The sequence below is a fragment of the Mauremys reevesii genome, linkage group 12 (genome assembly GCF_016161935.1).
Source record: "Mauremys reevesii isolate NIE-2019 linkage group 12, ASM1616193v1, whole genome shotgun sequence".
Lineage (NCBI taxonomy): Eukaryota > Metazoa > Chordata > Testudines > Geoemydidae > Mauremys > Mauremys reevesii.
Genome location: NC_052634.1, coordinates 23,561,753 through 23,586,256, shown reverse-complemented (window position 1 = coordinate 23,586,256; position 24,504 = coordinate 23,561,753). Strand labels below are relative to the sequence as shown.

General features: G+C 50.5%; 3 non-coding genes across 3 annotated transcripts; 2 read left to right on the top strand and 1 right to left on the bottom strand.

The window, feature by feature from the left end:
- The first annotated feature begins 8,162 nt into the window (after nt 1–8,162).
- TRNAG-UCC lies at nt 8,163–8,234 on the top strand. Its single transcript has one exon. It is a non-coding gene; the product is annotated as a tRNA-Gly (tRNA).
- Nucleotides 8,235–12,835: 4,601 nt separating this feature from the next.
- Nucleotides 12,836–12,907, bottom strand: TRNAA-UGC. Its single transcript has one exon. It is a non-coding gene; the product is annotated as a tRNA-Ala (tRNA).
- A 9,504-nt stretch (nt 12,908–22,411) lies between these two features.
- On the top strand, nt 22,412–22,483 carry TRNAA-UGC. The gene has a single exon. It is a non-coding gene; the product is annotated as a tRNA-Ala (tRNA).
- Nucleotides 22,484–24,504: the final 2,021 nt, after the last annotated feature.

Sequence of the window (24,504 nt, the reverse complement as noted above, 5' to 3'; positions counted from 1 at the left end):
CTGCACGGGTGTGGGCTGAGGTGCGTCAGCAGAAGGTTGGTCTGGACAAGGCAGCAGGTTTGTATAATTTTTGGTCGTTCCCAGAATGGGACTAAGTCCTGCCCCACCCCACAGCTGTGTAAGGCTCTGGGGGGGGAGTTTGGATGTGGGAGGGAGAGGGATTGGGCTCTAGGAGAGAGTTTGGGTGCAGGGTCTGATCTCAGTCAGGGGATTGTGCTGCAGGAGGGTGTGTGGGGGGCAGGGTCTTGGAGAGAGTTTGGGTGCAGGTGTGGGGTCTGGGTTGGGGGTGCAGGAGAGGGTGAGGGGTGCAACCTTTACCTCGGGCATCTCCCGAAAGCAACCCACACCCCCTTCTGGCAGCAGCCCCTAAGTGGGAGGGCAGGGGGCGTCTCTGAGCACGGCTGCCCGCAGACTCCACCCCTGCAGCTCCCGTTGCCACAGTTCTCAGAGTTGGCTCTCGGGGCGGGGGCAGCACGTGGAGATGCCACCACCCCCACCCCAGGGGCTGCAGGGACGTGCCAGCCGCTTCCGGGAGTGGCGTGCTACATGGAGCGAGTGTGGCCAGGAAACCGCCTTAGCCCCCTTGTGCTGGTGGTGGTGGTGGCAGGGGTCCTTGGGCCCTTTTAACTTGACCGGGGCGGCAGGCAGGACCAGGGGGGACACTCCCGAGGGCCTAATGTTGCTTTGCACAACAATAAATCTTGGAACAGGACAGACATGAAATGGCGGCAGAACCTAAGGAATTAAAAGCCTCCGGATTCTTGTGTGTGCACTGACTCCGAACGGAAACTGTAATTTGACTCGCTTTGTGTCTGCGGCTGGTAAAATATCAAGGCAAAATCATTCCAGTGATTGTGACCCTGGGTTTGAGGAGGCTTTGGTCTTATTAAAATGTAACTAGCATGTTACACTTGTGTTTTTAAAGGTGGCTTCCCCAAGCAATCCCAAGTTGTTCTTCCCACAGCTGGCTGATGGGGGGCAGCAGGGGATCTCCCCAATCTGGGGGAATCTCTCTGGGTCCCACTGTTAGTTCTCCATCCTTTCTCCCCCTAATCACAGACACCCCTCCTCTCCCCATTATCAGTGTTTTAGAGCAACCCCTCCCTCCTTTTATGGGATACAGACTCTCTGTGAAAGAGACTGACTGGGGCTCCTCTCTGCACGGCCCCAATGGGGAAGGAAAGAGATGGGGTGGGGAGGCAGGGGGAGAAGATGGGCAGAAGGAGTCAAATGGGACTAAACCAGAATCGAGGAGATTTTCTTTCTGTTAAAATGTCCTGGAGTCTCATCACTGAAAAGCCGCATCTTGAGTTAGGTTTGATGCATCAGCCTTTCAATTACCAGGCAAAGGTGTGAACCCCAGAGACTGATCACTGCCTGCTTCCCAGCTTGCTCTAAAAAGCACCTGCAGTGGTGCAACTGGTTGGTATAAAGGGGGACAGTGCTGGGGTTAAGAGTTTAAGCCGTGTCTGAAGCACTGGTTTTTGTTACCCAACTAGCTTCCCCGACTTGCTTTGCCCAATGCACAGGGGAAAGTGCCCTGCTAGGGAAAGGAGATTGAGTTCTAACATGTGGCAGTGGGTGCACAGCTTGGAAACATCCCCACTCTGCTGCCATTAGCCAGTACATTATTCACTGGCAGGGAGAATTGATTTATTTGCTCCTGTGAAAGCTGCCAGGACAGGTCGGTGGGCACCAGATCTCCCTGCTTTTTCCAGCACACCCCTGGCTCCTTCCCTGCCCCAGTCACTGCTGTAGGAGGATCCTATATGTACTGAGCCTAAACATTTCACTGGGCCACCTTAGCACAGTTGGCAGCATGTCAGTTTCATAATTTAAAGGTCTCGGAGCTCAAGCCTCAGAGAAGACAATGGTTCTGTTTCCTGCTTTGGATTTTCTAAAGGAATTCAGAGAAAAGAAAGTAGAGGAAAGTGGTTTTTAGACACCCTCCCACCCATCTAACACACAGAGACTTTTCCAAGGCATTAACTTTTCCTTCTCTGTGCAGTTTGTATTCTTCATAGAGCAAAATAAACCAAAAACATGCAAGTCTAAGCCTAATACAGTACAAAACTCAATACAGATCAAATCTCACCCTCAGAGATCTTCCAATAAGCTTCTTTTGCAGACTAGACTTATTTCTTGTCTGGGTCCAATTTTTTCGTCTGGTACAGTCCTTGTTCCAGCTCAGGTGGTAGCTAGGGGATGTCTCATGACTGCAGCCACCTTTGTTCTGTTCCACCACCTTATACAGCTTTGGTACAAGGCAGGAATCTTTTGTCTCTCTCCTGGGGAAGAGCTCCAGGTTTAAGATGGATTCCTGTACCAGGTGACATGGTCACATATCCTGTGAGACCCCCCAAGCCTTCATTCTTCCTGGCCTGACTCACAGATTGTGCAGGACAGAGCCATCTCCAGTCTATTGTCCTGGTTAACGGGAGCCATCAAGAGTCCAAACCACTATTAATGGCCCACACTTTGCATCATTACAACAGGACCTCAGAGTTATAGTTCATATTTCTAGTTTCAGATACAGGAATGATTGAGTCATACAAATAGGATGAACACACACAGTAGATTATAAGCTTTGTAATGATACTGCACAAGAGACCTTTTGCATGAAGCATGTTCCAGTTACATCATATTCACACTCATTAGCATATTTTCATAAAATCACATGGAGTGCAACGTCACAGCAGGGAAAGGGTTTTACTGCGGCACCTGGGAGCAGTTGAGTTTCATGTTCAGGCTGTGGTATGAGTTCCTCCAGGTTTCTTGTAAGCACACAGGGACCTTCGCGGGTGCTCTCGATACAGGAATGGTCCAGACACGATAAAGCGATGGGGATTGCATTTTCCTTTTTTATTTCTGTATTTCCAATGACATTTCTGTTTGTGATTTCGTTTTGCTTTGTATAACTGTGTTTTCTCCTGGATTTGATATTTAACTAAAAAAAGAATAAGGCCTCAGGGCGGCGGATGGAGGAGCAGGCTGGGGCTAGGACTGCTAAGAGAGTGAGAGTAGCAGGTTTTCTGTATTGTTTCCTGCCCTCATGTTCATGACTAGTTACTCTTGTGCACTTAATTTGTTTCTTTCACATGTGCTCAGTTGGTAGCGCGTCAAACTTTTAATCTGAGGATCCAGGGTTCAAGTCCCTGGTCAGGTGAAGAGGGAACCATTCCCCACAAAAAGGAAGAAGGCATCTCTCCAGGATGTTATTTGACATCACCTTTCCCCCCCAGTACTTGGCTTTTCATTAGGAAGGGCCATGTACTGCCTGGGACTGAAGGGGCAACTTCCTCACATGCCCACTGGCCTCTCAGTCTGGATTAAGAAAGGCCTCTGGGAGCTGCAGCAAACTGCTGCAGGCCAACTTGGTGAGCAAATGCAGGGCTGCCCGCACAGGGTCATCCACACCTGCTGGTCCCATGGTGTAAGGGCAGCACGCGGGACTTTGAATCCTGCAATCTGAGCTGAAGCCTCGGTGGGATCTGAGGTCAATTCCTGTGCCAAAAACCCTGCTGGGTCTTCCAAGGCTCTATCTTGCTTTCTCCAAGGCCATGAAAGCCTGTCTTTTGCCCACTAGCTGTTGTGACTTGAGCACAAGAGGGGACGTTTGATCCAGAAGCCTGGCCGTGCCTGGAGTCCTGTAGGTAGGGATGCGAGCTCCATTTCCTGTGAGTCCTGAAGCTGGGCTGCAGCCTGGCCTAGGAGGCAGTCCTATTGGTTGACCTACTGGCCCAAAGTCACTTGGGCGGCGTTGGTGTTCCCCAGGGATGCTGAAGGGCCTAAGGGAGGGAGGCTCAATACTCCCCCCTATCAGTCAGGGTGGAAGAGGAGGGCTGCAAGAGTGGGTAGGTTGATGGTTGGGCCTTCTAGCGTTCGGTTAGGGACGAGGTGAGGAACGCGAACTGGGAGAAATGGTTGCTGGCCTGTGAGGAATGGCTCAGCCGGTGGCGTAAGTGGAGCTTGTCATTACCTACAAGGTTGTGATGCTCAAGACCCATCTGTGGGGAATTTTCTCAGCCATGTGTTTCCCCCTGCTCCATGAGTGCTGCTGAAACCGAACACGATGGCCTTCCACCTCTTGCGGGGCAATAGGACGTCCCTACCTAGTCAGGAGAAGTGCGGCTTTTCTGCCGTATTAGAAGGGGGGTTGGGCCTGGTGGGCCTTGAAGCCTTTTACGGCTCTACTGTTTTGTGTTTCAATTTTCAGTGTGTGGCTGAACTGGAGGGCAGGTCAGGCCTGAGGGGACTGGAGGGGCAACCGCAAAGAACACAACTGACTCTTCGGATATGGCCATATTTTCTTTTTACCCCACTGGGTGCAGCACTGGGTATGGAATGGCCAATGATGGCAGAAGGGGGAGGAGATTAGGAAGCCCCTCCCCCGGTGTTCTTCTAGTCCCATCTTACAGCCTACAGGATTTTCAGTGGGTGGCTAGGTGGAAGGTGCTTGCAGGATGGCTTCATCCGCAACACTGGCCCCTCTCACAGCAGTGGCGGCCACAGCAGCGAGCCCACCCCCCCCCCCCCACTCCTTCGGCTCAGTCTGAACAGAGGTCAATGTACAATTGGGTGAGACAGGCCAATTTTAGGGAGCTTCCTCTGATGGTGAGCAACTGTCCCCAGAACTTACTGACAGGAGCTTTAACGTATTTGCAAATGTGCACGGCCGGCATGTGCAGAGCAAAGGCGGCCCGGGGCACTGTGTCAGGCTCTGGCACCGCTTGAGCCAATGGACCATGTTCAGCCACCAGGTGACCCAGGATCTAAGGCAGGAATGGGGTGAGGAAGCAAGTCAAGCTGAGCAAGGCAGGCAAAAATTCATCTTGACTTCATGGGCACTCGCAATGATACCCTTTTTGTGTGCCAGGGCTGACAAAAATATCCTGGACAGAGAAACAGCAGGCCAAAAAAGTGCCATTTACGTGCTGAAGTAGCTCAGTGCTGGAGCTCGAGAGGTTCCCTCGTTCAATCCCAGGCTTTGGCATGCTCTTTTGGTCCCTTTGTGTGCTGTGGTGCGATGTTTTCTGGAAGCACAGCAGTGCCTTTACCCACCACGAGTCCCTCATTTTGGGCTCCCAAGCAAGAAAAGACAGCATGGACTTATGCACCAAGTTGGCCCACCGGACCTTTCTTTCTTCTCTTGCTCTTTCTCAGCAAGGGGAAAAAAAAGAAGTTCTGCCTCAAGCTGGAGTCAGAAGGGTGACGTAAGGATGCCTTCCTGAGTGCCGGCTCCAGTCCTTTGCTCTACCAGCTGACCTATCGAAGGGCTGCCACCTCTCTTTCCAGGTTTGCCCATCGGTGTGTTCAGAATGGAGAGGGGTAACTAGTGGTGTTCCCCAAGGGTCCGTCCTAGGACCAATCCTATTCAACTTATTCATGAATGATCTGGAGAAAGGGGTAAACAGTGAGGTGGCAAAGTTTGCAGATGATACTAAATCGCTCAAGATAGTTAAGACCAAAGCAGACTGTGAAGAACTTCAAAGAGATCTCACAAAACTAAGTGATTGGGCAACAAAATGGCAAATTAAATTTAATGTGGCTAAATGTAAAGTAATGCACATTGGAAAAAATAACCCCAGCTATACATACAATATGATGGGAGCTAATTTAGCTACAACTAATCAGGAAAGAGATCTTGGAGTCATCATGGATAGTTCTCTGAAGACGACCACGCAGTGTGCAGTGCCAGTCAAAAAAGCAAACAGGATGTTAGGAATCATTAAAAAAAGGAGAATAAGATAGAGTATATCTTACTGCCTTTATATAAATCCATGGTACACCCACATCTTGAATACTGGGTACAGATGTGCTCTCCTCATTTCAAAAAAGATATACTGGCATTAGAAAAGGTTCAGAGAAGGGCAACTAAAATTATTAGGGGTTTGGAATGGGTCCCATATGAGGAGAGATTAATGAGACTAGAACTTTTCAGCTTGGCAAAGAGAAGACTAAGGGGGGATATGATAGAGGTCTATAAAATCATGAGTGGTGTGCGGAAAGTGAATATGGAAAAGTTACTTACTTGATCCCATAATATAAGACCTAGGGGCCACCAAATGAAATGAATAGGCAGCAAGTTTAAAACAAATACAAGGAAATTCTTCTTCACAGAGACACAGTCAACATGTGGAACTCCTTGCCTGAGGGGGTTGTGAAGGCTAGGACTATAACAGGGTTTAAAAGAGAACTAGATAAATTAATAAGTTTCAGAATGGAAGCCATGTTAGTCTGTATCAGCAAAAAGAACGAGGAGTACTTGTGGCACCTTACAGACTAACAAATTTATTTGAGAAACAACTCACATCATAATAAAAAAGGCTGACAAAGGAGGTGCTGTCGTCATCATGAATAGGTCGGAATATGAACGAGAGGCTGCTAGGCGGCTCTCTGACACTACATTCTACAAGCCATTACCCTCTGATCCCACTGAGAGTTACCAAAAGAAATGACACCATCTGCTCAAGAAACTCCCTGAAAAAGCACAAGAACAAATCTGCACAGACACACCCCTAGAACTTCAACCAGGGGTATTCTATCGTCTACCCAAGATCCATAAACCTGGAAATCCTGGATGCCCCATCATCTCAGGCATTGGCACCCTGACAGCAGGATTGTTTGGCTATGTAGACTCCCTCCTCAGGCACTACTCTACCAGCACTCCTAGCTATCTTTGAGACACCACTGACTTCCTGAGGAAACTACAATACATTGGTGATCTTCCAGAAAACACCATCTTGGCCACTATGGAGGTAGAAGCCCTCTACACCAACATTCCACACAAAGATGGATTACAAGCCATCAGGAACAGTATCCCTGATAATGTCACGGCAAACCTGGTGGCTGAACTTTGTGACTTTGTCCTCACTCATAACTATTTCAGATTTGGGGACAAACCTTCAAGTCAGTGGCAGTGCTATGGGTACCCGCATGGCCCCACAGTATGCCAACATTTTTATGGCTGACTTAGAACAATGCTTCCTCAGCTCTCATTCCCTAATGCCCCTACTTTACATGCACTACACTGATTACATCTTCATCATCTGGACCCATGGAAAAGAAGCCCTTGAGGAATTCCACCATGATTTCAACAATTTCCATCCCACCATCAACTTCAGCCTGGACCAGTCCACACAAGAGATCCACTTCATGGACACTTCAGTGCTAGTAAGCGATGGTCACATAAACACCACCCTAGAATGGCATGCAGCTCATCATTTCTGTGGGATGTCTGGGGCTCTGACCTGGAGCAGTCTTTTGCTTCTCTGGTTCTTTTGTAGGCTTGCCTGATAGTTTAGACAGGACTGACTCTCCCTTTAGACAAATCTTAAAGAAGGGAATGACCTGGGGAGTCATTCCCATTTTTGTCCATATGCCCCCAGCCAACCTCACCAAGGCCAGCCAGGAGCACCCATGACAGCAACAAATGATACAGTATAACCGGCAACTGTCATTGTCAACTTGCAAAGCAGCAGACGGGATGGTATGGCTGGTAACCATCTTTACTAACTTGCAAAAGGCAAAGGGATGCTGCTGTGTAGCGCTGCAGAACCGCATCTGTCAGCACCATCCAGTAGAGATACGGTGACAGTGAAAAAAGGCTGAACGGGCTCCATGGTTGCCATGCTATGCTGTCGGCCCAGGCAATCCAGGGAAAAGGGCATGAAATGTCTGCCGTTTCTTTCATGGAGGGAGGATTGAGTGGCAACATTTACCCAGAATCACCCACGACACTGTTTTTGCCCCATCAGGCATTGGGATCTCAACCCAGAATTCCAATGGGCGGGGGAGACTGTGGGAACTATGGTATAGCTATGGGATAGCTACCCACAGTGCAGCGCTCCGGAAATCGACGCTAGCCTCGGTACATAGACGCACACTGCCAAATGAATGTGCTTAGTGTGGCTGCATGCACTCGACTTTATACAATCTTTCCAAAAAACAGTTTATGTAAAATTGGAATAATCCCATAGTGTAGAGACACCCTGTGATTAACAACTTTGGTGGCTAATTGAAAGGCTGATGGTTCAAACCCAAGTGAAGATGGAGGTGGGTTTTTTTTAGTGATGAGAATCCAGTACATTTTAACACGAAGAAAATCTCCTCAATGCTGGTCTAGCCTCATTGGGCAAGCATAAGTAACACTTTTGCCAGCTGCATTGGTGGTATAGTGGTGAGCATAGCTGCTTTCCAAGCAGTTGACCTGGGTTCAATTCCCAGCCAATGCAGGGCTGTGATGTTTTCTCCCCTGGGAATTGGTTTAATTTCAGTCACATTGTATCAGTTTATCAATGGAATGAGAGAATCAATGTCCTGCAGGTTATTCAACACACAAGGAAGGACGAAAGGGGCGGGACTATACAATGAGCTGTTGGAGTTATCCTGGTATTTTTATTGTTAATGTTTGGTTTATTTTTTTTTTAAAAATTCTTTACTTCCATCTCCCTTTTAGACTCAGAGCCTTTAAGGTCAGAAGGGACCAGTGTGATCATCTAGTCCGACCTGCTGCACCTTGCAGGCCAAAAGACTCCACCCACCCACTCCTGTAATAGACCCGGGAGGGGAGGCAGCTCTGTGCACTGCCCCTACCCCAGGCAGCACATGGAGGCCCTCTGCTCCCCTCCCCCAATGGGTGTGCAGAGATGTGCCAGCTGCACTGAGGTGGCTCCCTGCCCACTCTGCCTCCATCCCTCCGTGCCACTCCCAGAAGTGGTTGGCATATCCCAGAATCCCCTGGGGCGGGGGGAGTGTCTCCATGCACTGCCCCTGCCCCGAGTACCAACTCCGCAGCACCCATTGGCCAGGAACTTCAGCCAATGGGAGCTCTGGGGGCAGCGCCTGCAGGCAGCGGCACACGGAGACCCCCTGGCCCTGCCCACCTAGGAGCTGCTGCCGCAGGGTTGTGTGTACTGGTCACTTTGGGAGCTGCACCGCCCGGGTTAAGCGCCACCCCTCCTGCATCCCAACCCCCTCCCCCAGCGCAGAGCCAGCACCCCGCACCCACATTTCCTCCCAGAGCTTTGCTTGTCTTCCTTTCACCCAGAACCATCCTTCTTCTCCTGCACTGCAAGTAGCCATCCCTGGGAAGCCAAGAGGCAGGCACAAGATTCTACCTCCCAGCAGCTAACTGCACCTCCCCAGGCTTTGCAGAGCGACTGGTGACGCTCTACTAACCCCACTTAGTCGCACTGAGGCGCTTAGCTTCTGCCCTGCCTTCCTCAGCTCGACTTCCCTCTATTGCCCCATTCCTGCCTCACTCCCTCCTTTGGCAGGTCACACAAAGGAGGCCAGCAGGAAAAGCCGGCCGCCATAGGCCAACCTCCCAGGGCAGAGGAGACCAAGCCACAAGGCTTCAAAAGGTGACTGGCCAAGATCCTCTAGCTTATCCCTGCTGATGCTAAGGCTTTTTCTCAGCTCATTTCACCATCCTCTGCCCTGCAGGGGTTGAGGTTATTGCAGGTGTTACCCAAAATTGGGCCAGCTAGTAAGCAAAGGGAGGACTAATGACCCACCAGAGTTTGGCAGAAAGCAGCACATTTATTATACTGAAAGCTAAGCTCAAAAGAAGATGTGGGGGGTGTCACACTCACACTCGCAGGACAGGCACAGCACTGGAGATGTCAGGATTCTGCAAGGTAAGTGTCCCACAGCGCAGCTATGGACGGTGCGATGAAGGTAAGTGTCCCTGAGGCACAATGAAATACAACGCAGAGAACCACTGGCCAGGCGGTCCCGGCGAAGGGCATTCACTGGAGGTACAAGCTTGTGAGTGCTCTCCTGAGCACATGGCCCCTTCCCCTTTTAAGGGCCTGCACCTCATGGCCTGCGACTAGAGATGACTTGGCTGCATCTGGTGGGTCACACTCCACCTTGGGCAGTGTCCATGCTCTGGCTGTGTGAGCACTGCCTAATTAGTGTCCCAGACACCTTGTCTACCTGGAAGCTCTTCTGCTCTTCAACCAGCCCATTCATCCCACCAGCATTCCAGGAGGGAGCGGGAGGGGGAAAACCACTTCACAGGCATTCAGAGAGGGAGAGGAGACAGAAGTGGGAGCAGGGGAAGTATAACAGACCTTTTGAGCATAGAAATCACTGCTGCTCCTACAACAGCAGGGACAGGCCAGTAGGAGCTGGGAAAATTAAGGCAGCATGTTTCTGTCTGGCTTTGAACCAGGGACCTTTTACGAGTTAGGTAAATGTGAGAACCACTACACTACAGAAACTCTGTCACAGGGCTCTGCTCCTCCCTTCCTAAGAACATAAGAATGGCCATACTGGGTCAGACCAAAGGTCCATCCAACCCCACATCCTATCTGCCAACAGTGGCCAATGCCCGGTGCCCCAGAGGAACTGAACCTAACAGGTAATGAGCAAGTGATCTCTCTCCTGCCATCCATCTCCACCCTCTGATAAACAGGCTAGGGGCACCATTCCTTACCCATCCTGGCTAATAGCCATTCATGGACTTAACCTCCATTAATTTATCTGCAAAAAGAACAAGGAGTACTTTTGGCACCTTAGAAACTAACAAATTTATTTGAGCATAAGCTTTCCTGGGCTAAAACCAACTTCATTGGATGCATGCAGTGGAAAATACAGCAGGAAGATATATATATATGTATACAAACAGAACATGAAAAATTGGATGTTGCCATACACACTATAATGAGAGTGATCAGTTAAGGTGAGCTATTATCAGCAGGAAAAAAAACCCTTTTTTAGTGGCTTTCATGGCCTTTGAGAAAGCAAGACAGAGCCTTGGAAGACCCAGCAGGGTTTGTGGCACAGGAATTGTTCTCAGATTCCACTGAGACTTCAACTCAGGTTGCAGGATTCAAAGTCCTGAGTGCTGGCCCTTACACCATAGGACCAGCAGAGCACCTGTTGATTACTGTAGACTTCCAGCAGGGAGGACTCTGTGGGCAGGGGCGGCTCTAGGCATTTTGCCACCCCAAGCACGGCAGGCAGGTTGCCTTTGGTGGCTTGCCTGCGGGAGGTCACCGAAGTCGCAGGACCAGCGGACCCTTCACAGGCATGCCGCCGAAGGCAGCCTGCCTGCCACCCTCGCGGCGACTGGCAGAGCGCCCCCAGTGGCTTGCTGTCCCAAGCACGCGCTTGGTGTGCTGGGGCCTGGAGCCGCCCCTGTCTGTGGGGACAATTTTTTCTGGCAGGGAGGACTCAGTGGGAACATGCCTCTCTGACCAGCCCTGCATTTGCTCAAAAAGTCAGCACACAGCACTTTGCTGCAGGCCCAGAGGCCTTTCTTCCTCCAGACTGTGAGGCCAGTGGACAGGTGAGGCAGTAGCACCTTCAGTCTCAGGCAGTAAAGGGCCCTTCCTGGGAAAGGCCATGTCCTGAAAAGAAGAAGCTGAAGTCAAGAAGAGTCCTCCAAAGACACCTTCTAAAGATCTTGGGGGCATATTACACAGAGAACTGTCTTCTCGGCTGACCAGTGACTTGAACCCTACACCCTCAGATTAAAAGCCTGATGCTTTACCAACTGAACTAGTCAGGTTCACATGTAAAAAAAGGTAAATTTAATGCAGAAGAGAAATTAGTCATGAAAATGAGGGCAGGAAACAATACAGAAAACCTGCTACTCTTGCTCTCTCAGCAGTCCTAGCCCCAGCCTGCTCCTCCATCCTGAGGCCTTATTCTTTCTTTAGTTAAATATCAAATCCAGGAGAAAACACAGTTATACAGAACTGTCATTGGAAATACAAGAATTAAAAAGAAATAATGCAATCCCCATCACTTTATCGTGTTGGGGCCATTCCTGTATCGAGAGCACCCGCTAAGGTCCCTGTGTGCTTACGAGAAACCTGGAGGAACTCATACCACAGCCTGAACATGAAACTCAACTGCTCCCAGGTGCTGCAGTAAAACCCTTTCCCTGTTGTGACCTTGCACTCCATAGGATTTTCTGAAAATATGCTAATGAGTGTGAATATAAAGTGATTGGACTATGTTTCATGCAAAAGGTCTCTTGTAAGGTATCATTACAAAGCTTATTATCTATTGTGAGTGTTCATTCTATTTGTATGATTCAATCATTCTTGTATCTGAAACTAGAAATATGAACTATAACTCTGAGGTCCTGTTGTAATGATGCAAAGTGTGGGCCATTAATAGTGGTTTGGACTCTTGATGGCTCCCATTAACCAGGACAATAGACTGGAGATGGCTCTGTCCTGCACCATCTGTGAGTCAGGCCAGGAAGAATGAAGGCTTGGGGGGGTCTCACAGGATATGTGAACATGTCACCTGGTACAGGAATCCATCTTAAACCTTGCATCCGAAGAAGTGGGTATTCACCCACGAAAGCTCATGCTGCAAAACGTCTGTTAGTCTATAAGGTGCCACAGGATTCTTTGCTGCTTCTACAGAACCAGACTAACACGGCTACCCCTCTGACACATCTTAAACCTGGGGCTCTTCCTCAGGAGAGAGACAAAAGATTCCTGCCTTGTACCAAAGCTGTATAAGGGGGTGGAACTGAACAAACATGGCTGCAGTCATGAGACATCCCCCAGCTACCACCTGAGCTGGAACAAGGGCTATGCCAGGTGAAAAGATTGGGCCCAGACAAGAAATAAGTTTAGTCTTTGCAGATGGGACCTTTCCCTCCAGTGCTGGAGGATTTGCCCTTCTCATCTACCCCTTGTCCCAAGCAACACAGCAGGTGGGAATCTTACATGTACAGAGGAGCAGAAACCCCACCCACACCTTGCATGCAATTGGCACTTGCCTCTCACCAAGCAGGATTGAAATTCCTGCAGGGAGACACACCTGCTCTGGGCATGAGCAAAGCAGCAGGGTGAAAAGAACCTGGAGATGCTGGGGATTGAACCCAGGACCTCATACATGCAAAGCATGTGCTCTACCACTGAGCTACATCCCCAGATGGACTGTGTGTGCTATAGGTTACACTCAGAGCCCTCCTGTTTCCAGAGCACCTAGTGGCCTAAAAGCAGCATGAGGGACACATTCCCTGCTCTGAGGGCCAAACCTGCTGTCCTGGAGGCTGTTAGTTCTTAGGGGTCACTTTGCAGCAGGGCCAGATTCGATGTGTGGGGCAGAGACACTGGGTGCCCTGGATTCCGGGTGCAGAGATGCACTCAGCCCTCTCCCCTGCATTGGGTGGGGGGTGCTGCCACCCCCTGCTGGAAGGTAATGTGTCGGGGCGTGGGCACTGTGAGTCGCTCAACACCTGACCCTGGTGGCAGCAGTGCTGTGGGGAGCTCCAGGTGTTTCTAGGATCTGCTCTTTCTACCTGCCTGTGAAGTCCAGCTTTCCCCAGCACATTCACTGCGGTGCAATTGGGTCACTGTTTCCATGGCTGAACAGCAAAGAATCGCTCCTAGTTTCCCTTCTATCGGCAGCAGGATTAGCCTGTGTCAGTGGTTAATGAGGTGGCTCTTGTTGTAAATTGTTATTCATTCCCCACCTTGACAATTCACACCGTCCCTTTCCCATGCAGATTCCCAGCACCTCAGTGATCCTGGTAGCAGGGGTTGGGGCCTGAGACTTTCACGGTTTTTTCCCCTCCACCTGGAGTGAACTCAGCTTTTCCCCCATCCCAGACAATCCATGAAATAACATCAGGGGCATAAAGAAAGAGGGGAGGGAACATCTCACAGCCAGGGCTGGATGTGCCCAGGGCCCCCAACTCATCCATTGTTTCCATGGAATTTGGCCCCTGCTTTGCACAAGGGACAGAGAAAGATCTTGCTGTTCCTGTGTCTGTGTAAGGAAAATTGTGCTTCCCTAGGAAAGAGGGGTGGGAAATGGCCCCATGATGGGACAATATCCTCAGGATTGAGACCTAAGGACTCAGGCTGAGAACTGATTTAACCCCACTCATCTGGGATTTAACAAATTCTCTTCCATGGAGACACTAGGAACTTGTGACATTGATCCAGACTCTGGGGGTTCGGGCTGCTTTAACTCTTGGTAAAAACATGAACTTGATTCCAAGAAGGGAGAGAGGAGAAGCCTGAAGCTGACTTTAGTCCCAGGTTGGAGTCTCCTGAATGGTGGGAAACATCCTTGGCTGCTACCCAGGCACAGCAGCTACTGGTGACATACCAGGGCTGGGATGTGAGGGGAATGTTGCCTGGACTTTATCATACAGGGCCCATCCTGCTTCTCAGAGCCCACAGGCGAGAATCTAGAGAAGGGTGAGTCATTTCTCAGCTGCATTCTCAGGAGAAGCCGGTAGCCGTCCTTGACCAGAGACCCAGGAGAGCAGCCACGGCAGTTCTGCGGAGAGCTCTGGCTGCCAGGGGATCCAGCCAGGAGAGGAATTGCTGGGGGCTCTGGAGGCCAGTCCAGTGGGGCTGTCTCAGGAGTCAGAGGTGGCTTTGCCAGTGGGGAGGCGCTAGGTCACATGTTGGTCGGATGGGGAAGTAGGGACTACAGGATGTGAGGCTGGCTAAAATGAAACTTCCCAAAAAACCTTCCCCCTTTGCTCCAGCTAAGGCCCTACTTTGGCCTCTCCCCCTTTCATAAAAATCTCCATATCTACCCCAGCTCTCAGAAACCCCCTTTCTCCCATGGGTATTTTCACAGTTTCTTCCTTTTTTCATGGTCTCGTACAAATATTTTTGCCATGGAAATGATCAAGTACATTTAACATGAGAAAAACAATCAAACGACACATCTGTATCTCCTTCCTCAAGCATGGTGTGTCTCAATTTATTTATAGAAAAGTCTAGGCAGGCAGAGTCACCCCTATGCTGTTTAGGGGAAGGATAGCTCAGTGGTTTGTGCATTAACTTACTATATACAGGGTTGTGAGTTCAATTATTGAGAGGCCACTTAGGAATCTGGGGCAAAATCAGGACTTGGTCCTGCTAGTGAAGGCAGGGGGCTGGACTCAATGGTCCCTTCTAGTTCTAGGGGATAGGGTACCTCTATTATCTTTTTTTTCTTACTTCACATCAGACCCAGGACTTGCACCCAGCAGTTCTTGGGGCCATGGGACAGAACTGAGCTTCACTGGCAGCAGTGAGCAAGGACGGTTGGGACTGAGCTGACTGGGGAATATTTTAATCCCTATCTAATTTTCAGAGGATTAAATCAATGCAGCTTCCACTTCTCCATCTCTCCCAAGGAAATGATGTTTCTGTGCAAAGTACCCAAACATTTTAACAATAAGAAGTGAAATGAAATGGCCACATGATGGCAACAGAACCTAAGAAATTTGTTATTCTCTAAGGTGTCACATGTACTCCTGTTCTTTTTGAGGATACAGACTAACATGGCTGCTCCTCTGAAACCAAAGTGATGAGAAGCCATGTTCTTGTTCAATGAGCATTGAAGCTGAAAAGGGAGATGTTTTTTTTGTTTGATTTCTAGGCCCCCACCTCTAATCTACTAGACACCCCTTTCCTCCCACAGCCAGGAATAGAACCCCACAGGCATGACTACTAGCCCCCCAACCCTGCTCCCTAGGAGAACCTCTGAGACCCCTCTGCTGGCCCCTCACCTCCCTGCTTGTACTGCACTTGAAACCCAATGGGGTTTCCTTGGGCAGTTTTGACTCACTCCCAGGAAGGGTGTAATTTTAGGAGCAGGTTCCAAATAGTGCAATTAACCAGCCAGAAGGGGCAGCAGATGTCAGTGTAGGAGCCATTGAAATAACTCTGCACTTACTTAGAGGCAGACATAATGAGCTCTACGGTTGGTAAACGTACAGAGACTCTGCTGCTGCTCATGAACTAGCAGCACATGACCTGTAAACAGCTGCCATTTGAATGCGTCTGAAAGTTACAAGGAACAATGATCTGTGTTAAAGGAAGGTTGACATTTATTAGAGCCCCAATTGATGCCATGGGCACAAAGAGAGGTTTGAATGTGTAACAGGGAGTTTGGTAAATCTTGGTTATTTTATTTTTCTAAGAGATTCCTGTCCACCCCCAGGAGAGTTTTCAGTCCCAATGGCAACTTACTTACCAAATGTAATACAGACTAGTCCATTCCTCCCAAGTGGATGTGGTTCTTGTTCTTCTGCACATTGTAGCCCATGGAGGCCAAGGACCTGCAAATGTGTCTTCACGTGCCTTTGTTTCATTGATGAAAACAAACCTAGACACTTAGAGGATTGGAACTGATTTCAGCTGGGGGACATGTTTGCTAGGTTTTTATGCATTTGCACAGGCAAACCTTGAGTACGTCCATTCATTTTAGGGATCCCTATTTAGTGGAGCTCCTGAGTATACTGGAAATAGAATTATTTTTATTTAAGAAATTGGGACACTTGGATTTGAACTAAAGACCACTTGATTTGTAGTTAAACACTCTACCACTGAGCTATGCCCCCATGACATTTGCATTGGCAAGTCAGTGATATTAAGGATTTTGAAGGACGGGCTCTGCCTCAGAGAGCTCCTTTTCTATTCCCAGGTCACAGGGGTTTTAAAAATGGGGTTTGATTAAACTTTATATACACATGTAGATACCACAGCTTGCACACCCACCAACATAGCTTCCCCCCACTGACATAGCTACCACCTCTCGGGGAGATGGGTTAACTGCACGGACGGGACAGTTCTCTTCCCTCCGCTTAGAGCAGCTTCATTATTTATGAATAGGTGGGAAATAACCTCCTGAATGGACAGGAACCAATGTATCAGATATTGCTGTGTCTGCATTGAATATTGGTAACTGGTCATATTGGGCTGGATTAGTAGGAGCATTGCAAGCAGATCGAGGGAAGTGATTATTCCCCTCTAGTCAGCACTGATGAGGCCACATCTGGAGCATTGCGTTCAGTTCCCACCCCCACCCCCCGCACCCTCTCTGCCCCTCCCCTGAGACCCACCCTGTCCATCCAAACAGCGTCTGATGTTTTCCTGTCTAGCCAGCTTGCTTCCTAGAACGAACGCTCCTTGAGTGGGGTGATCCACAGGGAGTAGCTCAAACCTCCAAAGTGCCTGGCCAGGGGCAGGACATTAGCACAGCAAGGGAGGGGTGTGGCAGTGACATCACAAAGGCCTTTTGCAGGACCTCAGACTATTGGTCAAAGGTGGTGGGGAGGTGGTGACCTCACAGAGAGATGCTGACATCAGCCAGGCAGGACAGGGGTGAGGGGCCAGGGAAACCTCAGAGACCCCTGTGGCTTTGCTTCAGCAAGTCTCCTTCTCCAGGTCTCTCTTTGAGGACTGAGAGAGTATTCGGGTTCACGTACGTGAGCGCCAGGGGGAACCTCTTTCGAGTTTTCTCCTTCCCTTTTCGTGATTTTACTAGAAAACAGAAGTCCCTGTTTAGAAGGTAAGAGCCTCCTCGAGGGAAGGGGTGTCAGGGGTGTGTCACAGTTCGGATGCCAGTGGCCTCCCTACACTGTAAGGAAGTTCCCACCACCCTGCTCAGTCTTCGCAGTGCGGGAGAGAGCAGCATCCAGGGCAGTGATTTGCTCCTGGCTGCCAGAACAGAGCAGCAGGCTCAGCTGTCAGAACATCCCGGAGCGATGAAAGGGGAGGGGCCCATGGCTCTGTAGCAGGAATGCAGGGCAGGCGAGTTCACAGAGGGCATTGTGGGATACTGGGGAAGGCCAGTTATGGTGATATAATGAACAGCAGCGTTTACTCTGTTACTTTAAGTTTGCTGCAAAAAGCTCTAGACCTCTTATTGAAGTTGTTTTATTTTGTCAGCAAAACAGGGCACTTTTGTCGCCAGACATGGCATTGCAGTGTGTGCACCAGCCACAAGCTACCAACCGAGGGAGCGTTGTGTGTTTTTCACACACCTGAGCAATATAATTCTGCTGAAACAACTTTGTAGTGCAGACCTGGCCAAAGATTCACTCACACACAACTTGCAAGGAAAACCTCACCTGCTCCTCTGCTTTGCAGAATCCAAACACAAGCAAAGCTTATCAGGCCCTGGTGGTGATGGCTGGGAGTCAGGTGTGGGCAGACAAAGTGTTTTAGTCTCTTACAGGCACCATAGCTTAGCTGGCTCAAGCATCTGTTTTGTAAACAGGAGATCCTGGGTTCAACTCCCAGGGGTCCCTTGTTGACTGGTTGTTGGGGCACCTGGTATTGGCTACTGTGAGAAGACAAAGTTCAGAGCTAGGTGGGCCTTTGGTCTGGCCCAGGGTGGTTTTTCTTATGGTTTAAATAACACTCACAGGCACTGATAATAGAGTTACTGAACATTTGGGAGTTAGGAGCGGGTAGGTCAGTGGTCCAGTCCCCACACAGATGACCCCCTGCCTATGAGACAGGGGCAGGTCTGAGCTCTCCCCCAAATGCTCATTGTGGCTGCCAGAATCTGTGAGCAGCTTGTTCAGTTTACAGCAAAGGTTGAGTCCTGCTTTGTGCACCGTGTGTGAGAATGAAAATCCTAAACCTCCCTTTGAAATAACGAATGCAGCAGGACGTGTTATTGTCCCTGCCCCCAAGCAGAGAGACCAATGGAGAAATGCCGTCGAGTCCTAGGTAATACTCCCCTGCCATTTTACCTTTTTTGCTTGCTAAACTCCTTCTTATCTGGCCGGCCCAGGCTGTTCTCTGCCTCAGCTGCTGCTCCCGGCCTGCTCTAGAGCCAAACACGCAGGCCCCCAGGGGAACAGAGGCTGGGACAGGGCAGCAGCCTGGGCTGGGCTGGGAAGATGCTGGGAGTTCTCGTTCACTGAGAATTGGCCCGGCTCCCTTCTCAACAGCGAACAAATCAATTCCACGTCCCCTCCCCAGAAAAACCAGCCTGGAGCCAAGGGCAGCAGGGGACGATTCCCTCCAGTTCCCACCGAGGCAGGAGAGAAGCCAGGGTGTTTCTAGCAGAGCTTATGGAACTGACGTGGGGAAACCAGCCTTTAATGACAGGCAATTCCAGTTTAAGCTAAGTGTTTTTAACAATTTTTACAACATTAAATAACAGTGTCACCATCCATAAAATTGCTTCAGCATTATAGGTTCCTAAGTGCACAACTAAACATCTCTTCAAACACAAGGGAGTGGAGATCAGTCAGTGTTCAGAGTCATCCCACATAAAAGAACCATGTTGTGGTACATACTGGCCCTATCATGTGGCCATGGCCTTTCCCTCCTCTCTGTTAAAAGTTTTGGTATTTTGCACAGAAACTTTCTTCCCTCAGGAGAGTCCTGGGAACCAGGGCTGCCAGCCAGACAAACACCTTTAAGAGGCAGCGTAAGCTGCCAAAAAATGATCTCCCTCCTTCAGTTCAGTGACACCCTGAAATGTTACTTATCAGGGCAGAGCCGGAGGATTGAAAGCAGCTACATCGAACCCCTGTGTAGCTAACAGGAATGAACACAAACACTCCCTTGTATCTGAAGAGATGTTTAGTTTTACCCTTTGTTAACTACAAGACTAAAGGGAAAGGCAGTGGTGGTGCCAGATATAAAGAGTGAAACACGAAACAATCATCATAGTTATGCCCATAGTGACTGCAAAATCTTTCTATATTCTTCTTATTATCATCAGTGTATTATTTTCTCTGGCATCTAGACATTGACTAGACCTTGACCAAGAAATTTGGATCTTGACAAAATATTCAACTACCCCTCGTTAAGGTAATGGACTTGACACCCACTCGGGTGTCTCCATGCAGGTTCAAGTACTAACAACAGTGGCACCTTACAGCCATAGATTTTAATCAGGGCAATACATTGATACAAATTCCTGTTAAATCATTTCTCAGCCAGAGTCCATCACCCACATTCCTTAGGGCATTGGGCCACCATGCGGACGTTTCATTTCCCGCCTAAATTTCACACAGAGACACAATTTCCTTTGCACAGATCCATGAACAGCAAAACCTCCCTGTGTCTCTTGTCTGAGCCAGTGCATTCAATTGTATTGAAACCTTCTCTCCTGCAATGGCGATGGTCAGACAGAGGGGACATGGCCACCTTCACCTCTGACAGTGAGATATTGGCTCAGCTCTTTCTTTCTGCTGCTGCTGTTGTTAGTCCATGAAACATCAGGGATGGAATGCAAGGCTGAGCTCACGCACCAATCCCCTGAAACATTTCAGTGTCCCAGAGAAATCCTGACCCCTGCTATTGCAATGATATGGTGGAGATTCGAATAGTCGCAGTGTAGAAGGAGCCTGAGGGTGTTTATTTGTGAGCTGAGGTTCCCTGTCTGACATTTGCTTTCTTTCCTGGTTCGTTATGTCTCCAGTGAGCAAACCGGTGTCACAAGGCTGGTTAAATGCTGCTTTTTAGACCAGAGAGCTGGGATTGATTTAACATGCTGTCGCCATCAGCTGGTCAGAGTAACCAGGGTGAAAGGGTGGAATTTAGGATTCTCCCACCAAGGGGAGGTGCTGTTGGACTCATCTAGTGGGGGAGAGTCTGAAAAAGTTTCTCAGCTCCCAGAGACGGGGCAGACAAGCTGGTGCCACACACACATTTTCACAAGGAATCAGGCCCCCTGGGGAAAAACTCAAAAGAAGCCCAGGCCCAGGAGCGTCAGAGAAGGGAATCACTGTTTTCCTTAAGAGGTGGGTTCGGGAAACCTGCAGGTCCTTAGATCCCTCCAGCACCTGATAGAACCATTTGTGGGGAAGGTCTGGGGAAGCCGAGGAGGACAAGGAGACGGGAAAAGGGCTTGCAGCTGTTGTGTAATCCCCATGCTCCCAGCAGAAGGATCTGGAGGGGTCAGCGCTGTGGTTGCTTGTTGAGGACACAGAACTCACAAGATGGCAAAGCTCAGAGCCCTGTTACAGGGAGTCAGAATGTGATCAGCTCACACCCAGGGGGAGCAACACCCCTCCCTTGGTCTCTGTGCCAGAGCTCCTATCAGCTCAGTGTCCTTCCAGCAAGAGTCGGCTGCTGAGAGGGTTGTGATGCGGTAAATGAAGGCAGAGGAGGATTGTTCCTCATGGGGGTTTTTTTGTTTCTCTGTGATCCTGCTGGAGGAAGCATCATTTGAGTTTGTTTCAGTGACTTGGGTTGGGCTCAGGTTGTGACCCTGAGCACAGGGTTCCTGCACTCTGCTCCTAGCCCCTCAGGGAGTGGACAATGGAGCAGTTTTAGAAAGTAGCCTAAGAAAGTGTAGCATAAGTGAGAAAAAAAACAGCATTATCACCTTCCTGATGGTCTAGTGGTTAGGATTTGGTACTTTCACTACCAAGACCTGGGTTCAATTTTCAGTCAGGGAAAAGTGATTTTAAACCAAAAAACCTTCAGTTATTCTTTGCTTGTACTGTAAACAAATCCATGGTTTTTTCTGATTCTCCCGTCTTCCCAGTGTCTCCATGGCAGGGCTGGCTCCAGGCACCAGCACAGCAAGCAGGTGCCTGGGGCGAGCAATGGAAAGGGGAGGCACAAAGGCAGATCTGGCCCTCTCAGTCCCTCTTGGAGGGAAGGACTTGCCACTGAATTGCCCCCAAAAGCGCAAATTGTGGCTTTTTTTTATTTTATTTTTTTTTCACTTAGGGAGGCAAAAACGCTGGATCTGGCCCTGCTCCATGAAAGACAATTTGTTAAATCCCAGATGAGTGCAGTTCTATCAGTTCTCAGCCTGAGTCCTTAGGTCTTAATCCTGAGGATATTGTCCCACCATGGGGCCATTTCCCTCCTCTCTTTCCTAGGGAAGCACAATTTTCCTTGCACAGACACAGGAACAGGAAGATCTTTCTCTGTCCCTTGTGCAAAGCTGGGGGCCAAATTCCATGGAAACAATGGACAAGCAGGGGGCCCTGGGCACATCCAGCCCTGGCCATGAGATGTTCCCTCCCCTCTTTCTTTATGCCCCTGTTGTTATTTCATGGATTGTCTGGGATGGGGGAAAAGCTGAGTTCACTCCAGGTGGAGGGGAAAAGAACCCTGAAAATCTCAGGCCCCAACCCCCGCTACCAGGATCACTGAGGTGCTGGGAATCTGCATGGGAAAGGGACGGTGTGTATTGTCAAGGTGGGGAATGAATAACAATCTACAACTAGATCCACCTCATTAACCACTGACACAGGCTAATCCTGCTGCAGATAGAAGGGAAACTGGGAGTGATTCTTTGCTGCTCAGCCATGGAAACAGTGACCCAATTGCACCGCAGTGAATGTGCTGGGGAAAGCTGGACTTCACAGGCAGGTGGAAACACCTGGAGCTTCCCACCCCACTGCTGCCACCAGGGTCAGGTGCTGAGAGACTCACAGTGCCCCTCCCCTCCCATTACCTTCCAGCAGGGGGTGGCAGCACCCCCCACCCAATGCAGGGGAGAGGGCTGAGTGTATCTCTGCACCCTGAGCCCAGGGCACCCACTCTCTCTGCCCCACACATCGAATCTGGCCCTGCTGCAAAGTGACCCCTAAGAACCAGCAGCCTCAAGTACCGCAGGTTTGCCCTCAGAGCAGGGAATGTGTCCCCCATGCTGCTCTTACGCCACTGGATGCTCTGGGAATAGGACAACTCTGAGTGTAGCCTCCAGCCCATCTGGGGATGTAGCTCAGTGGTAGAGCACATGCTTTGCATGGATGAGGCCCTGGGTTCAATCCCCAGCATCTCCAAGCTCTTTTTTTCACCCTGCTGCTTTGCTCATGTCCAGCTGGCATGTCACCCAGCAGTCTCCCTGCAGGAGTTTTAATCCTGCAGAGTGAGGGGCAAGTGCCAATTGCATGGAAGGTCGGGGGGGTTCTGCTCCTAAGTCACCTCAGTACATGTAAGATTCCCACCCGCTGTGCTGCTTGGGACAAGGGTAGATGAGAAGGGTGAATCCTCCAGCACTGGAGGGAAAGGTCCCATCTGCACAGACTGAGAGGCAAGGAAACAGAGGGGCAGTCAGTGCTCAGGGAGGAGAGAGGTCAGTGATTTACACCCACCAGGGGACGCTCTCTTTCTGAGGCGAGTGCAGCTTGCTTGGGATGGTGCTGACGATGGATAGAAAAAAGGCTGGAGTCAATGACTGATGAGACCACAGAAGGGGAAGGGGAATGGCAGCCCCACAGAAGGTCCTGGGTGCTCAGATGCCCCAGTTATTGCACCCTGGCCCGTCACAGAGAGAGAAAAGACACAGCGGGACCCAGCCCCCCTACAGTGATCCCATGGACAAGAACCTGGCTGGGAGTGGGGTGAAGGTTCCCGCTGGGCAAAGGGGAGCTGAAATCCCTCAGTGTCCTGGAGTTTAAGCAATGGAAGCTTCAAACCCTGCAGGGGTGTGGACTGAGGTGCATCAGCAGAAGGTTGGGCTGGATGGGGCGGCAGGTTTGTATATTTTTTGGTGGTGCCCAGAATGGGACCAAGTCCTGCCCCACCCCACCCCAACCCCACACAGGGCCAGCTTAAGGCCGATTCTCCCGATTCCTCTGAATTGGGCCCCACCCCTAAGAGGGCCCCGTGCCCAAGCCCTGGTACTGAGTACTGGCAAGAGCTGGTGCGCTGTACCAGGGTGGCCCAGCTTCCCCAGGGGGCAATTTAAAGGGCCTGGGGCTCCCAACAGGGGCTGGGATAGGGCTGGGGTAGGGCTGTGGGGCGCTGGGGGCTATTTAAAAAGTCCAGGGTTCCCATTGCTTCTACCGCCCCGGCCCTTTAAATAGCCCCCAGAGCCCCGCCGCTTCCCCAGGGCTCCCACAGCTATTTAAAGGGCTGGGGCAGTGGAAACGGGAGCCCTGGGCCATTTAAATAGCCCCCAAGCCCCGGGCTGCTGCTGCTCCCCCGGTGCTGAGGGAGGGAGGAGGGGGCACTTACCGTACAGGGTGGGCTGTACCCTCTGTACCTGCACCCCCTGCCTGCAGCCAGCCCCTGCTGCACCCCCTGCCCTGCCTCCAGCCCCTCACCCCCTGCCCTGCCTGCCCCAGCCCCTGCCTCCAGCCAGCCCCACACCCCCTGCCTGCAGCCAGCCCATCTCCAGCCAGCCCTGCACCCCCTGCCCTGCCTGCACCAGCCCCTGCCCATAGCCAGCCTCCCACCCCCTGCCTGCACCAGCCCATCTCCAGCCAGCCCTGCACCCCCTGCCCTGCCTCCAGCCCCTCACCCCCTGCCCTGCCTGCCCCAGCCCCTGCCTCCAGCCAGCCCCACACCCCCTGCCTGCACCAGCCCATCTCCAGCCAGCCCCGCACCCCTTGCCCTGCCTGCAGCCAGACCCTACTTCCAGTCAGCCCCTGCCCTGCCTCCAGCCAGCCCCATGTCCACTGGTGCCCTGCAGTTCCCAGGGCAGTAACCCTGCACACCTGCTTCAATGAGGGGGGCAGGGAGCAGCTGGAACCCACACATGTGCACACCGTAGGGTGACCAGACAGCAAGTGTGAAAAATCGGGACGGGGGTGGGGGTTATTAGGATCCTATATAAGAAAAAATCCCCAAAATTGGGACTGTCCCTATAAAATCAGGACATCTGGTCACCCTAGCACAGCCCCAGGGAGTGGCAGGGACCCACACATGTAAAACGGAATTCGTTTCTGGTTCAGGCCCATCTTTTTAAAAAAAGAACTTTAGGTAGGGTTAACATACACCCGTATTTTCCTGGACATGTCAGGCTTTTTGGTTCTTAAATCACTGTCTGGGAGGAATTTTAAAAATTTAAAAATTTAAA